This window comes from Hemiscyllium ocellatum, chromosome 15 (assembly GCF_020745735.1).
Source record: "Hemiscyllium ocellatum isolate sHemOce1 chromosome 15, sHemOce1.pat.X.cur, whole genome shotgun sequence".
NCBI classification, from domain to species: domain Eukaryota; kingdom Metazoa; phylum Chordata; class Chondrichthyes; order Orectolobiformes; family Hemiscylliidae; genus Hemiscyllium; species Hemiscyllium ocellatum.
Window position 1 is genome coordinate 35,951,021 of NC_083415.1, and position 16,352 is coordinate 35,967,372.

Genomic DNA, 16,352 nt, shown 5'->3' on the forward strand with positions numbered 1-16,352 from the left:
AAGTGTTCTAAACTAATCCCACCTGCCTGCATGTAGTCTGTATCTGTCTGTTCCCTGTCTGTCCGTGTGTCTGTCTAAATGCCTTTTAACCTTTGCTTTTGTATCTACTTGTACCACTTCCCCGGCCACACATTCCAGACACTTACCACTCGCTCTGTAAAAAACATTCTTCGCACATCTCCTTTAAACCTTCCTTCTCTAAACTTAAATCTATGCCCCTAGTATTTAACATTTATACCTGGGAAAAAGATTCTGACTATCCACCCTATCTACGCCTCTCAGAATTTTACGTACCTCAATCAAGTTACCCTCAGCCTCTGACGCTCAAACAAAAACAATCTAAGCTAATACACTAATCCAGGCAACATCTTGATAAACCTCTTTTGCACGCTCTTCAAAGCTTCTTTCTATAGCGAGGCAAACAGATTTCCATGCTTTTATTCGTGCATCATTCTTCAAGTGATCTCAAGTAGGATGGTAAATGACACATTTATTGTATATATTTATACATAAATATTCAGGTGACATGCTATGCTACAGTGATGATATCATCATTGTGTCTGTTAAAAGTGTATTAGCATACTGACTGTGAGACAATACACTTCAGCGTACAAGAATATTCTTCTGGTCAACAACACATTTGATTCTACAATGAAAGGTACGTACAAGTGAAAGGGGCGAAGAGAGGAAATATGAAATTGGCAGCTCAACTCACTTAAATGGCCCCCTTCTGTGCTGTTTCATTTTTACAGCTCTATGTCTATCGAAGCTCATTGCTAATTGGGTCAAGTCAGCTGCTGTGCAAGTGATTCAGCCCAAACAGACATAATAGTACATAGTAGGAAGATTTCTGAGACCCTTGCGCTGCTCAGGGATGCAATTGCTCTTGTGCAGGGCAGGCGAAGTGGACATCTGCTTCAACAGCCAGGATAAGAAGTAGACCATTGACATAATAATCTGTGATATGATGGAGGTCCTATTCAAAATAGTATTTGGAGATGGAATCTACTATTGGATCCAACAGTTCTACACAAACATAAAAAATGCAGTTTTAATCAATATGTGGAAATCAAACAGCTTTCTGATCAAATCTGGAGTCAGGCAAGCCTGTCCTCATCCCTGTGTTTTGCAAATCTGTTGTGTTCCATCAAGAAGGAATTGGCTGTAAGAGGGATGATTATCACAGGTAGTGAAGGTGTATGGAGTCATAATCTCCATGTATATGGACAACATCAATGTCTTCTGCTCAGATATGCTGTCGGTATATAGACTGATGAGTATTTGTGACCAGTTCAAACTGGCCTCAGCAACCAAGAAAAACCAAGGCAAGAAGGAGACCTTATTCCTCAGGAAGTAAACCAACCAATTCTTTGTCCTCTTTACTGTCAGGTCAGATTACTCAAAGACACTGGGGATATAGTTTGGAGGGATAGGGGCATGTGCCAAACCCTGGAAGGATAAATTAGCAATGGTAGAACAACAACTGGTATGTAGGGATAATGCCCCCTCTCCATTTTGGTTCAAACTTTTGTCATCAAGTGCAAGGTGCTCTCCGTATTGTTGCATTTGACACAGATCTGAACGATTCCTCACTCCTGTAACATAGTGAAATCCAAACTGTTTTCTGCTGTATCTGGAGGTCAAAATGGAGGACTTCCAGGAACACAATGTATTAACCTTGAAATAAAGGGTAAAAAGCATTCTTAACATTGCATTCATCCTTATGGTCACTTTTGCGTGCAGCTGCATCAAGCTATGCTTTAATACTCAGTTCACAAACACTAAAAGTTATTATTTACAAGTGTTCTATATGTCCTTGGTGTTCCAATGGATAGGTCTGGCCAATTTTTGGTGGAATGCTCTAAGGAGTTGGACTGAATTTTTCATTTTTAATTTCCCAGACTTACTTACGAGGGATCAATGTTCACCTTAATTACTTTTTTATATCATTTTTAATGCTTGTAGAAACTTTAACTATCAGTTTTTATATTATTATTTAGCTTTGTCCCACATTTTAGTTTTTCTCCCTTTATTAGTCATTCCATTATTCTTTATATTTCATCCAATCCTCTGATTTGCTACTCATCTTTGCAGATTTATATGCATTTTTTTCAATTTGATTTTTTTAATAGCTCATTACAAGTGGTACACTTGGAGTCATCCTTTCTTATTACAATTTAGTCCTTCTGAGTACTCTGACATATCTCCTTGAATGTTTGTCATTGCATCTCTATTGATTTGTCCCACAACCTAAATTTCCAGTTCACTTTAACCAGCTCTGTCTTCTTGTCACCATAATACCCATTATTTAATTTGAAAGTCTATTATAGATTCAGTCTTCTTTCCCCTCAAATTTAATGTGATATTCAATCATGTCACTGCTGGAGTTTGCAAATGGATGTTTTATGTATTTGTCCCTTCAATGTCCTAATATCCAGCAGACATATATCCTGCAATTTCATCCAGCAAAGTCACACTGATCTCACCTCCATGACATCATGTCTCTTTCCCCAACCCAGTTGCTGCCATCACTATCACCAAGGTGTTCCATACCTGCTTTTATCTCAATTTAAGTTGACAGCTGATTTCTAACCATCCCTCCTTGTGGAGATCCATCATATCAAATTTCACATCCAACTGTCCTCCCTACCTGGTGAATCCCAGCATTATACATTTATGATGCCCACCCTGCTCCTCTGTGAGCCTCCTGTGGAGACCTTGGTAATTGACACTGCCAATAAGCCTTGTCTTGGAGCCTATCCATGTTGCTGATACTTTCCTGCATACACCTTGAGTTTTTCCCTGACACTGCCCTTATTCCTTCCTTCTCCCTATCTCTGCTTTACTCCACCACTCTGGCCTTGACTTTTTGACCTCTTTTGGCAGTTATCTCCCTGCAGTCCTGAGAGACACCCTTTTACAATCATCTGAACATTCGATGGATTGACACATAAGATGGTATTTGCCCCAGACCTGAACTGACTTTGACGAAAGCTCTTGGACATAATCTGCTTTGCATATTCCTGATTGACAATAAATAATTCTCCTCACTGGAGTGACTAATCCTATAGGATAAAAGGATGCCACTCTCCAGACTGTGTCCCAAGCTGATGACTAACTGAGGTACATGACTACATGCAGACTGTGTCCCTGACTGACCCTACCAGGATCCCCTGACAGATAGCTGTCCCCATCCATGTCCAACTGCACCCAGTTTCTGTCATGGCCATTTAGTTGAATAGACATGCTCTGTTTTGGTTGCAAGGTTGGTGGTAAATGCTGTACTATTAAATTGATGTCTTGATGTTTCTTACAGTAAGATGCCCTGCCCTCCCCTTCTGTCAGTGGGAAGATTACTAAAGTCAAGGCTGACAAACAGCCTGTCTGTGTGGCTGCCAAAAAAGTACCCCAAAATGGCAATACTGAGAACCTGTGGCTCTGAGTGGTACCAATAAGCCAACAGGTGAATGACGTTGGTGCCTGTGGATCATGCTGTAAGATGCTGTCTGGTGATAAGCTACATGCAGGCTCCTCACAGCCGGCAACAAGATGAACAGGGATCCACTCTTATTTCCATGTCAAGAATTCTCAATGTCTAATTTGTTTGGCGCGTTTGGTAAAGTAGGAAGGTATTGGAGAAACCAAGTGTAGACTGGGTGACCGTTTTGCAGAACACCTCCAGTTCATGCGGAAGCATGACCCCAACTTTCTCACAGCCAAACATTTTAACACAACATCCTGCTCGCATGCCCACTTGTCTGTCCTTGGCATGCTATAATACTCCAGTGAATCACAGTGCAAAATGGAAAAACAACATCTCATCTTTGGACTAGATACTTTACAACCTTTTGGACACAATACCGTGTTCAATACCTCCAGATTGTGAAGCCATTGCTATTCCTTCCCTTTCATTAAGCCTAACTTGTTGCATTCACTGTCATCATGTCCTCTCTCTCCTCCCCTCGTTCCCGTGGGACTATCTGATTTTTTCCAGTTTGGTAGTTAAACACATCCTTGATCTGCCATTCTCACATTCCAATCCCTCTATCTACACAATCAGCAGCTTTACTCACCAGGCACTCCCCGCTACCCAGAATGCTGCCTTGTCCACAATTTATATCAGCTCTGATGAAAAGTCATCTCGACTCAAAACACTAGCTTGCTCTCTCTACATGGATTTTGTCTGACCCATTGTGATCTCCAGGGACTTTTGTTTTCAACTAAGACCCTTCCGAAATACAGTTTAGTTTGAATCAGAGGTTCTTTTAAACGAAGACCAGGTAGGCTATTGGAAAGTTTCAGGTGAAATTAGTTGGAAATATAAAGAGAAGAGAATTCATGTTCCTGGAAGACAAGGAAATTATAGCTTGGTGGAAATCATGCAACAACAAATCAGCTTCCCATTTTGCAATAAGAGGAGTGCAAGGATCAGCGGTCAAAAGGAACATGATATACCATAAACTAAGATACTGTCCATGGAATAAAAGTTGCATTATTCGTACATTCAGGTGAATTTTAGTTGTTGAATACTTCATAAATAAGAAATAGAATATAGATTTGGTCGTGCTTAAATGTTTATTTTGAGATTGAACTGTAATTTCAAAGTATTCTTGCTGGTATGTCAGTTGATAATAGATGGAAATATAAACATATTGTTAAAAGAGATGAAGTAGATTTCAGATTTTTTGATTAATGGAAACTTTTAGATTTCAAGGTAATTTGAACAAGTTCTTCAGCAGGATGATAAGATCTATTCAGATAAGACAGGCGCCATTTAATCAAACTGGTATTGATATTATTGTAGCAGTAATGCTCTGGGATGAATTTAAAATTGTAAAGTGTGTGTGTGTGTGTGAGAGAGAGAGAGAGAGAGAGAGAGAGAGAGAGTGTGTGTGTGTGTGTGTGTGTGTGTGTGTGTGTGTGTGTGTGTGTGTGTGTGTGTGTGTCAGAGAAAGAGTTGAAAGCTTAACAAAACAAATTAAAAGGAAAATGCCATGACAATCACCAAGGAAAGATCAATGCAAAAATGAATATTTAGAAGGAATAGCTGAAGCTTATTATGCAATCACAAGAAGTAACAGAAACAAAATCTTGACGTTAGAAGTATTAGAAGCTAGATGTACTATTTATAGTTTTACCATCTTACCATCTTAGAAGCACAACTGAGAACTGATAGTCAAAGCTGGAGCTGAGATCAGGGACTATCCTACAAAGATAAGCTGATCTGATTAGCATTCCCCTGCTAAAGAACTTCCCTGAAGTTCTAGCAATCTGAAGTTCCTTCGAATACACTATATTCCCAGCTACATTAATGTATTCAGTCCCTTTTGCAGCTGTGACTAGGTGTCCCAAATGTTTGAACATCACTTTACCTTAATTTTTCAGTCCCCATTTTCCGTCATTCACCTGTTCAAATATGCATGATTTGAAAAACAAGGAAATTTACTCCAACCAGTTTCCAATTTGAACAAATGTAAATTGGGCTGCAAACAACCGGTTTACTCTTAAGCGATAGGCAGCTATCTATGGGTTGGGTCTTGCAGGGGCGAGAAACCGATAGCTGAAGGAAGGTAAGACAAAGGCCAAATTCAGCAGATCAGCAAACTTTACAGCATTGGGATGAACAAGAGCTCTCAACCCTCGTTCTCTTGAGTATGTTTTCACTAAACAACCTCTGTACTACCCACAATTCAATCAACCACACTCAACCCCCAAGCTCTTCTTAACTCCATGCTCTCCCAGATCCATGATTTCCCTTTGACCAATCATGTCTTCTGAAATCTAGTCTTTGTTCCTAACCATGATCTCTCCTCAAACCCACATGCTCTACATTCTTGTATTCCCACTTGATGCATGGTCATTCCAAGGTATTCCCACCCTCAATAATTGGGAGCTCAACATACATATCTGCACTACAGACAAGACCGAGACATTTACATTAAGCTTCAGTCAGAAATGACAAGTGACTAATCCATCTCAATCTCCTTTTGAGGTCCTTTGCATTATAATAAAAGCTCATCAAATAAAAGCAACAGTAGCAATTTCGGTTCACATTGGCTAAGTGATAGGAAACAGACAATGAAAATAATCAATGGATTTTTTTTGGGGTTGGAATAATGTTTGTGGTGGAATTTTCCAGGAGTTAGTATTGGGATCCCTACATTTCCTGACATATATTAATATTTTAGATCTAGTGGTACAGAGTAAATTTTTAAATTCTGACAGGGCAACTCAAGTCTCTCTCCCCAAAGAAAATATCAGGCTGGCTGCCCCATGATACAGCTCTGGAAGGCTGCCAATGTGTTCTTGCTCGTCAGGAATAGTGTGAATCATTGCAATGGCATTAATAGGTCCTTAAGTAGTCATTAATGGACCACTTAAAGGTTCCAGTGGTGAAAAGGCAGAAAGGCCAGTATGGGCCTTCCCAGCCAAACTGTGGCAATAAGACACTTGAGTACGTGAACAAAGAACAGAAGGAAACCATTTGGAGTCATGAATCTGCTCCACCATTTAATAAAATCATGGATGATCAGTTTGTAACCTTAAATCTGCATTCCTGCCCATACCTGACAACCTTCACGCCTTGTTTAACTAGAGTTCATCTGCCTCTGCCTTAAATGTATTCAAAATCTCTCCTTGCATTATCTTTTCAGGAAGGGAGAAAAGAGAGTGGAAATCTGATGGAGGTCTCAAAATCATGAGAGGTCTGGAAAGAATAGAGAGCAAAAATTCCCTCTTATGAATGATCTTGAGCAAGAGGGCACAGATTTAAGTTAAATAGTCAAAGAAGCAAAAATGCTATAAGAGAGAAACTTTCTTATGCCAGATGTGGTCGTATGTGGTAGTATGCAAGATGTTTCTTTGGACAGTGCAGTAAAATAATTCTGTACTTCTTTGCTTCTGCAGTAAGGTCTAAAGTGATGTTTGTGAAGATTGCAGAATATTCAGCAGCGTTTGTGACTCCTAGGTATTGAGCAGCCTATGTCCAAACACAGCAAGATTGGCATCTACCCATCAATGTGTTTCTGTAGACAAAAACAGGACATATCCAACTGGCTAATTACCACCCCAATCAGACTTCTCTTAAATATCAGTAAAGTGAGGAAAGTTGTCATATACAATGCCAGCAAGCAGCATCTGCTTAGTAATAACCTGCTGAGTGACACCCAGCTTGAGCTCCGCTAGGACCACGTAAGCTCCTGACCTCATTACAGCCTCTGTTCAAGTATGGACATAAGAGCTAAATTCTGGAGGAGAGGCGAGAGTAACAGCCCTTGTCAGTAAGTCTGCATTTGATGGAGTGTGGCATCAAGGAGCCCTCGCAAAACTGGAGTCAATGGGTATCAAGGGTCAAACTATCTGCTGGTTGCAGTCCTACCTGCCACAAAGGAAGATTAGATTCTGATTAGATTCCTTTACAGTGTGGAAACAGGCTCTTCGGCCCAACAAGTCCACACTGACCTTCCGAAGAGCAACCCACCCATTCCCTTACATTTACCCATGACTAATCCACCTCACACTATGGACAATTTAGCATGGCCAATTCACCTGACCTGCACATCTTTGGACTGTGGGAGGAAATCGGAGCACCCGGAGGAAACCCACGTAGACAATGTACAAACTCCACACAGACAGTTGCCTGAGCCGGGAATTGAACCCTGTGAGGCAACAGTACTAACCACTGAGCCATCGTGCCAATGAGCCCTGTTTCTGGTTATTGGAGGTCAGTCATTTCAGCTTGAGGACATCTTTGCAGGATTTCCTCAGGGTAGTGTCCTAGACTCAAACATCTTCAGCTGCTTCCTCAACAACTATTCCTCCATCAGAATATCAGAGGTGGGGATGTTTACCAATGATTGCACAATGTTTGGCACCATTCATGAGTCCTCAGACACTGAAACAACTCCAACAAGATCTGGACAACATCCAGGCTTCGACTAACAGTAGCAAATAACAGTTGACCACATAAATGCCAGACAATGACCATCTCCAAAAGGAGATATTCTAACACTGTTCCATGACATTTAATGGTATTACCATCACTGACTCCCCTATTATCAACATCCTGGAGATTACTATTGACCAGAAACTCAGCTGAGATTACCATTACCTGGAGATTACCATTGACCAGAAACTCACCTATACTCTGATTTCAAGCATCTGCAGTCCTCAGTTTTGCCCAGAAACTCAGCTGGACTGGCCCTCATTAACACAATGGCTACAAGAGCAGGTCAGAGGTTAGGAATGCTGTGGTGAGTAAGTTACCTCCTGACTCACCAAAGTCTGTCCACCATCTACAAGGCACAAGTCAAGAATGTGATGGAGCACATTGTGGGTCAACCTTTAGCACATGGACTGCAGCAGCTCAAGAAGGCAGCTCATCACCATCTTCTCAAGGGCAACTAGGGATGGGCAATAAATGCTGGTCAGCCAGTGACACCAATGACCCCCCAATGTGAAGACTTAAAAAAGAGACCTGGATAACATTCAAGCTAAGATTGATAAACAGTAAGTAACATTCACGGCACACAAATGCCAGGCATTGGCCATCCAGAACTCAAGAGCACCTATTGATCATCCCTTGACATTCAATGGCATCACCATCACTGCGTCCTCCACAATTAACATATTGGAGGGATTGACAAGTAACTGAATTTGACCAGGCATAAAAAACACTGGCCAAGATAAGATCAGAGATTAGGAACTCTATGGCGAGTAATTCATCTTGTATTTCCTGATGTCTGTTCACTATCCACAAAGCACAAATCAAAGAATGATGAAATACTAAACTAAAATAAAGAACTGAAGATGATGAAAATCTGAAACAAAAACAAAAAGACTTTCCATTTGTCTATCATCATTCCTTCACTGTTACTTAGTCAAATCGTGAAGCTCCCTTCCTAATAGTTCCGTGGGTGTGCTTACCCCCTAAAGACTGCTGTTTAAGAAGACAGTGCACCACTACGTTCTTCAGAGCAACTAGGAACAGGCAATAAATGCTGGCCTATCCAATGATGACCACATCCCATGAATGCAGTTTTAAACCATATATTCTCAAGCTTTAATTTGCCTCTAATGCAGGTAATCAACATAAGTATTGCATGAATGTGGGATGATTATTCAAATTCAGACAGAAATATGGTCTCCACTCCTATTTCTGACTAGGAATTAAGATATTTGATCTATCATGGACGTACGATGTCAAGAAATTTCAAAAATCTTCACTAAAGCAACATGTTTTGGTAATTAATACATAAGGCTAAATGTAGGAACCTGTTGAAAGTGACATTTAGTTTGGGAGGGAAGATTCCTGAGGAGATAAAACAAAATGTCAAAAAGATGCTCAAGGCAGAGCCAGTTAGATGCTTGACAAGATGCCAAGTATGGATTATAATGCTGTGGAGTCTTGATATAGTGAAGCTAAAAGTGAAGCTGAAAATGAAAATATTGAGTTTCTGAAATATTAAAACATTGATAGATGACATTTTTAATAGGTCAAGAAATGTAAATGTATCTGAATTATGAAGTATTAATGCTGAGTGCCAACCTTATTTGCAAATGTTTGCATTTATGTTACAAACAAAAAAATGCAATTTGTATTTTGTAGTGAAAACTCACAGCATTACCAATGAAGAAAATGAAATGGTTTATTTCACTTTTACAGCAAAGCATACAACTGGATTATATAAGCTGGGTTGCAGTGTAATAAGATTCAGCAACAGCATAAGTAGTTTATGATTTGGAGATGCCGGTGTTGGACTGGGGTGTACAAAGTTAAAGTGCTTTACTTTGAATTTCATAGAAATGGAATTTCATAGAATTTACACCAAGCCAATAGGCAAGTATTGAACTAAAAATGTTAATTATCTTTGTTTACAGGCACAGGCATTTGTACTTCTTCAATTATTCTTTTCAGTGTTTGGAGGAATTGAAATAAGCTTGCATCCTCACATCTTAGCTTCTGATGAAGTTTGACCAGAAGGTTCTCCATTGTTTCTATTGAGTTGATGATTTATTTGTGTAGATTTTCTATTGACAAGTCAACTAGTGAACTGGATGTGGGGATAAGCGTACAGCAGGACCCAGTCAACATTTCAGCAAATAAGTTTCATTTACTCAGCAAACAGACTAATTTAAATTGCACCTTACAGCAAACAGTCTACAGAATCTATTTTAAAATATTTATACAAACTACAACAAATAGAACTCAAGACTGAAATAGCATCAATATCTCCTGAAAAAGCAGATGACTTCTTTGGGAAAATGTGGAGAATAATTACATACAGATTACAAACTATTCACAGAATTGACAAGTTCATGACAAAATTTATGCTCCTACTGCAGATCGTCCCACCTTTCTTAATCATCCCCCCTCATGCTCCATACATGCCATCTTATGTTGCCAATGCCAAGTTATGCCACACCCATAGCCTATAATGTTCTTTTGCCAGGCTATACACTGCCACATCTATGGACCCTCATGACCCCACATCATGTGAGTGCCCATTATTGAACTTATGAACACTATAGTGACAACAAGGTGTGTTTAAACAAAAAGCTCATTATGCCGCATAGACTAACATGTGAGATAGGAGGGATATGTGGGTTGGTTGAAAGGCCATAGCTTGGCATGGGGAAGGTCATGAGAGCCATAAATCGCTGATAGAGCATAATCTGTGTCAAGGGGCATGTGTGGTCATGGGGGTGAATGAAGCACCATGGTTTGGCATGGGGAGCAGAAGAAACAACAGGGTGAAAGCAGGGACATGGCTAGCATCACAGGCTTAAGGAGGACACCTTGAACTGAACTTTAAAAATGCTAAAAATAACTTCTGAAAATTGGAAAAAAAGATTTTTGTCATTTTTGTGTTAACCACAGATGATCAATTGCATATTGTTGCTTAGCTCAGCTAATGTACTGCCAAGGGACTTCTCTATTATATCGTATTGTTGGTCCTGATGTTCTATGTACAAATCAGCATGGAAAAAAACATCCAGTAGGTGGATGAATGGATTGGTTGTTGTGTGCGCTGCTCTCTATATCTTTTAATTGTGTGGATTCATTCAGCACTTACAGGGTCTAGATTGCAAGGATGCCCACATTATGATCTAACAAAGGAGATTCTTGTAAGCAAGATATGATGTATTGAATCTCAATATAACATACAGATTGTCAGAACAGGCTCTATCTTACTGCACAACATATTAGGAGGATGCAGCCTTAGGCCTGTTGTGTATGAGCTCCTACTTTACTGCCTCTCGAAGTCCTCATGGCATCATCACAATAGATGGTGCTAAATCATTCAATTAAATATTAACCCTTTCAGATACTCTCAGACACATGTACGACAGTTGTTGGTATAAATATTGAACAGCAAGGAAATGAGGTTACATTGAGGTAAGCAATTTCACTTGATCAGAATTTTAAAATTATATTGACTAGCCTTTGTGCCAGGATCCAATGTCATGTGCAACATAAATCAAGAATGACAGTGCCTGTTATTTGTCCTGCCTCATGGCTATTCTCAAAGAATTGGGTGAGATTTACAAGTTTGCTTGTGCAGGATTTCCTGCGCAGCAGTTTATGAGAGGCATGTCTGTCTTGCACAGTTTGTAGCTGTTGCATGTGTGGACATTGGCCTGGAGCTCTTTGGCCAGCTGGGTCAATGGATGGTTCCAGTTTTGTCATTACTTCTGCTCATCTCTACAGCTTAGGAAACCTGTTGGTTACTAAGCAATGTTGGTTAAACAAGCCTTAATACATGCAAAGCTTCAAAGTGCTTGATTTATTCATATAAAACATCATTGCACGTAGCTGTTTTTTAAAAAAAAATCTTTGATACAAAGTAACAGTTGTCACATGATAAAGGATTTTGTAAAATTAGAATCAGCTGTGGGTGTGCTGAACTTTTCTTGTTCGGATGATATGTTGAATTTCTCTGGTTGTTCAAGATGAACTCAAAAAGGATTTGATTGCTGAGTCCTTGAAAAGTTCTAAAGCAGGGTCATTAGACTCAAAACATTAACTCTGTTTTCTCTCCACAGATGCAGCCAGACCTACTGAGTTTCTCAAGTATTTTTGGTTTTGTTTCAGACCTTGTAAAGTGGTTGAGCTTCAAGTTTTATGCTGCTTTCTTGCTGTATATCACATACTAGTGAACTCAGTCACTTCCTGACACTTGTATTTCATCTGAAGTGGCACCTACAAGTCTTTATCCAGCTGCCAAAGTTGGGTGGAGTGTCTAATATTTTGTAACACCAGATATCCTCCAACTACTGTTTTAAATTCTTTATCCAGCAAAGTCAAAGGATTGCTGCTGGTGAAAAAGAAATAACCTCCACATACGTGGCTGATGACCTTTCATAACAATCTAACAATGTACAACAAACAAAAGTAAACTCACAGCCATGGAATCATCAAATATATTATAAAGGTATAAACCAGTAATTTAAAAATGAAGTTTGAAGTACACAGATTGGTTTGAGAGTTCCATATAATATGACTTAGCCAAAGTTGGTTGTGTTGTTGCAGTTTGCCGCATTCTACACCACCTACCAGTGGAAAATGGGCCTGAGAAGGTGCAGCCACAAGAGGAGTATCATCAGATAAAGAACGATTAGGTGAAAGCAAGACAGAACTCTGAGGGGGGCCATTGCAATGTATTGCAGCTAAAAAGGCAAGCGAACAGTTGATGGAGCTGTATTTTTTGTGAAATCCTCAACCAAACTGTAAAAAAAACTTAAATTGGTTATTTTGATGCAATCCCACTTTAATTCAGGAAAATAATAATTTTGCACCATTTTGAAATGGTGTAACTGATGTAAAATAATAATGGCTGGCATAGCAATCAGTTTAGTCAAATCTTTGGTGGTAAGTTATCAGTGTAATTGCTATATTATTTTGGAAGAAGAACAATATCCTTCAATTTTTACAAATGTCAAATTAATCTGCCATACATAAATATTTTAAATTTAAAGCAAATGTATGATTTGAAGTTACTTTTTTTATTACACATGTCCTGTTGCTGAAGGTGAATGTGTAAACATATATTTTTACAATACAGGTGATTGCCACCTTTCAAACTCTAAATTAGAACTATGGTTTTCAGTGAGTCAAAGTAGTTTTCAAATTATTACTGCTTTGCTCCAGACAACAGACTGTGACAATAGCTTTTACCAGAGAACCAAAGTGTTGCCGTTAGTGGGTTGTCAATACCTTTGATTCTACTGACCATCATTGCATCCACACTCAAGTTTGCATGTGTACCAATTATCCTAGCAACAGCTATGAGTCTTTTATCCTTTTACAGCTAAGTATTAGGCAAGATTAGTAAAGAAAAAATAAGCTGTGGATGGTTGGTCTTAAGACATGCACTTACAGATCACTGTGTGCTTTGCATGCCAACAGCACTTCTTCAGTGGTTGTCAGAAGCTGTGATCTGGTACCTGCCTCCAGGCTCAACAATATGAAGGTGTGATGGGACCCCCAGACTGAGGATAGTCACAATCCTCACACTTATTTTTGATAGTTAAATTTCACAAGATGCAAATCACAATCCAGCTCCAGCAAGGTCTGTTAATATTTTATTGCTATTGCACAGTATGGTGAAAGAATAGGTTTATAATTACAATACATTGAGACAACGCTAATGCAAAATATAAGATTTTGAAAGCATTGGTGCACAAATATAGCTTGTGATAAAGACTTACTGATAGTTAACAGCAATGATCTAATCTAACCAACATTTTATATTAAACAAGTAAGGATTTTACTGGATCAAATTATTTAAATCACCCATTTAACTTTCCTCCTATGATATTTTAATAGAAATCTTAAAATAAGCAAGTAAAACAGCAGACCATGAAATCACATGTTAATATGTTAAGTAATGGTCTACTAATATTGACAACAATAATTTATAAACTAATTTGTTAAGAAACTGATTCAAAGTCATGATTATTTTGCAGGTTCAGTGGTATCGCTTGCTCTCACCGTTGATCCAAGTATTTTACATTTTGCCTTATATCAGTTGATGTGACAAAAATAAGCTGCTTTATTAAAAAATGTACTGAACAATCACTTGTCAAAATTGCCAAGCTGAACTAAAATTAAAAAATCTCTCTGCATCCTGTTTTTCATTATACATACCCAGGTAGAACCACTATCCCCACTATCTACTGTTTTTCAACGTATTACATAGCATTTCACTGTCTGACTGACTCCTTCATCTATGACTTTGCTTTTTAAGAAGAAGTCCAAATTCTGTGACTATCTTTCCCATTCTCCCAATACCCGCTGGTAGACTCCATCATCGTCATGTGGCTAGGACTCCTGCTATTCATTTGAAGAGGGTTGTTGCAACAGGAACAAGGCTGTAAACAATTGCTCCAATATCAAATTACCTTTCATTCACTTCAGGTTGTTAGATTTAGGTGCCTCACTTAGAATCTCACACATTTGTCCCATAAATGTAACCCCATTAAAACCGAATTTCAACTTAAAGCATTTTTTAAAAAAAACTCTGCAGAAGGAAGAAAAAAAAATTCCAGAAACATTACATAAATACATTCACAAACCATAGATACTTGGTACTAGTTAATTACTTTTCACATATATATTTACATCATAGAACCCCTACAGTATCGAAACAGGCCATTTGGCTCAACAAGTCTACATCAACTCTCTGATTAGTAACTCACCCCCCTACATTTACTCCTGACTAATGCACCTAACTTACACATCCCTGAACACTATGGGCAACTTAGCATAGACAATTCACCTAACCTGTACATCCTTGGATTGTGGAAGGAAACCAGAGCACCCAGAAGGGACCCACACAGACACAGGGAGAATGTGCAAACTCCATGCAGACAGTCACCTGAGGCTTGATTTGAACTTAGGTCCCTGGTACTGTGAGGCAGCAGTACTAACCATTGAGCCACCATGATTGTATTTTGTCACAGCATAGCAATGATTTTGCCACATTGAATCATGGAATCCCTACAGTGCAGAAAGCTGCCATTCGGCCTGTTGAGTTAACACCACTCTCCGAAGAGCATCCCACCCTGATGTCCACCCTGCTCTATCCCTGTAACCCCACATTTGTATGACTAAACTTAAAGTTGCATAATAGTATTAAGCCCCTAGCTTAAACTTTTAATTTCAGGTGCTAATATTTTAAATTCATATCATAAAGCATGGACTTAATTTTTGAAAATAAGTTCTTATAGCAGTTTCAAAGATCTATCATAAAAATGATATGAATATGCTGTTTGAGCAATTTCTAAACTACAGCAAAGATACTATGTTAAATTTCACCACTCCACAGTATTTCATGAACAATATATTTATATGGCTCACAACAAATAATCTAATATGTATTGACTACTATTACATGCTTTAAGATTTTACTTAAATAGTCTATGCTTAGTAGGGACACCAAAAAAGCAATTTATAAACTGAATTTAAATCCATGGATGCATGCATGCTAACTGTCACAATGTTAGGTAGTGTGCCTGTGTGAATTCATCATTACAGCAATATAAAATGATATTTAAAAACATATAAAATTTACTTGAATACTATATCATAAAAAATATCTCCATTGCTAACCAGAGTATAATTGGGAATATCCAATATGTTATGATACACTAGAGGAGGAGATGCCTTTTTATTTATAAAATCTGTTTTTTGGACAGTTGTTTTAATCTCAACCTTTGAGTGGTGATTGACTTTCCAGCAAGCTTCTTTGATCAGTCAGAGCTCCATTCTTCTCTGCTATTACCACAAAGTGATATACCTTTTTTAACATCAAATTTTGCCAGCTAAATACATACTGAACAGAGGTAGAACTAAACCTGAGAGAAAAATGCCATCAGCGGTGTAATCTTTACTAATTTAAACATACCAACAATGTTTTAACATGCCAGTTTTTTGATAAAATACTAACATAATGAAAGAGAGGGTGTAAATGCAGTTTTGAGTGGAAAGGGCCAGACATACAGGAAAAGGCAATAGTAATTAACTTCCCAGCAAGCCTCTTTGATCAGCTGGAGTTCCGTTCTTCTCTCTTTTTACTCCTATTCATTTTGGAATTCAAAGGGTGCACCTGCCACAAATTGTTGTTTTATTGAAAATTACTATCACGTTTCCTGTAATTTGAAAAAGGTTGTCACAGTAAAGATTTTGTTTAGTGCAAAGAAACCAGTAGAGAACTTGAAATTCTTTAGTTTATGTATGCATGTTAGAAAATAATAGTACATATTGTACATAAATAATTCAGCTAACAAATGAATTTTGAAGAATCAACATTAATCATACTTAATGTTTTACTATTTACCTGTAGCAACAT